Genomic DNA, 1,756 nt, shown 5'->3' on the forward strand with positions numbered 1-1,756 from the left:
GGATGGGAATTTTTATCTCTTTACAATGCACAGCTCAGTACAGTTTTCTGGGATTAAACAATGCTTTCCACAAGCTTCATGGAACGTTAGAAAATGTCTTTGAAGAAGAAATGATAGAACAATGGTTCTGGGTAGACACACCATCGTGATTGGTGTTCCTTTTCCAAAGCCAGACTTTAAACTTCACAGAGGATGGCAGCACACACCCTGTGAGTTGGGGATGTCTCTCCTTCTTTGGGGGACATGACTAAAACAGGGCAGGAAGACCTAAGCAAGGAACTGCTTGATCATTGGCTGACAGATCCTGGCAAAAGCAGACTGCAATGGATACCTGCACTGGTTGTTAACTCTCTACTAGCAGCAATTGTTTCTGTTCTCTGGAAACCAGCCTAGGAGCAGACACAAGTCTGAACTCTGAGCCCGCAATCCTGGTTTGTCCTTGAAGTATGAGGCTGGTGATTGGAGTAGCTGTTTTTCTGACCTTGGGTAAGTGTTATGTGTCTACAAAGGATGACTTTGAAGCCAAGGAACCGTCATTTATTTACTCTCTACGCCTCTCCCTATGTTTTATTCAGCATTATAGCAATGGAATTGAGAACAGATCTATGCATTTGGTAGGGAGTACAAACTTCTATATAACAGGTTAATTCATAGCCATGATCCAGAAGAGACATTAGCAGTGTGCATGTTGGAAGAAATCTCTGGGGTTATTGAGCCAAGGACCCCGGGATAAAGCCTATAGAGTTCTCAGATTCTTGCCTTGTGTCTTTGGTCCCTATATAATAGGCATCAATAATATTTCTCAGGACATAGATAAAAACACTGGAGTAGGGGGTAGGTCCAGACAGTTTGGGGAGTGTTGTGCCCTTGAGCCACAGAATTACACTGATTTGTTGTCAAGGGATAATTTTATTTTCTTGACCCTTTAGGGACTATGATTAATGCTAAGACCACCCAGCCTAGCTGCGTGGATTGTGCTGAAGGAGAGGATGTAAACCTGCCTTGTAGCCACTCTATCATTGGTGGAAATGAGTATATGCATTGGTATCAGCAAAATCCGAATCAGAATACACAGTATGTCATTCATGGCTTATGAGGCACAGTGAACAGCAGCATGGCCTCTCTGACCACAGCTTCAGACAGAAAGCCCAGCACCTTGGTCCTGCCCCAGGTCACCCTGAGAGACACCGCTGTGTACTACTGCATCCTGAGAGAGGCACACTGGGACAGACGGGGGCTGCACCTGTGCAGTATCTCTGATGGGAAGAAGTGGGGACAGAGTGGGAGAGCAGTCACAAGAGCAAATCTAGAGTCATCTAGAAGGAGAGTCAGAGAGCAGTAAGAGATGAGAAAAATGAAGGGAAAGGAAAGGGAAGAAGATGGTTAAAGAAAAGAAGAAAAAGAGGACAAGGAATAAGCCCCTAGTTTACTGATGAATCTGAGAAGAATTTTGAGGTGTGTCAGAATCATAGTTTTAACATAGCAATAAAGTAACAGGTGTAAATAATTTTTATGACTCTTTCTCATGTCAATAAAATGTTGGTTTCAGTGTGCTAGTCCCAACAGAAGAAGTGGGAAACATACAAACAGTTTTCCTTGTGCCAAAGGCTTTTTTCATTTGGATCCAGGGCCAAATGTAGACTCTAATGTGTTACAGTTGTTCTGCTTACCAGAAACAAATTACTCTCTCTGAGAAAGATCTGAATGTTATTGTTGCTAGTCTAGAACATTCATATTTCCCATGAAGAAGTTTTTT

The 1,756-nt window shown here is 42.8% G+C and overlaps 1 pseudogene; it reads left to right on the top strand.

Moving 5' to 3' along the window:
- The first annotated feature begins 446 nt into the window (after window positions 1-446).
- On the top strand, window positions 447-1,342 carry LOC112577830 (annotated as a pseudogene).
- Window positions 1,343-1,756: the final 414 nt, after the last annotated feature.

This window comes from Bubalus bubalis, chromosome 11 (genome assembly GCF_019923935.1).
Source record: "Bubalus bubalis isolate 160015118507 breed Murrah chromosome 11, NDDB_SH_1, whole genome shotgun sequence".
NCBI lineage: Eukaryota > Metazoa > Chordata > Mammalia > Artiodactyla > Bovidae > Bubalus > Bubalus bubalis.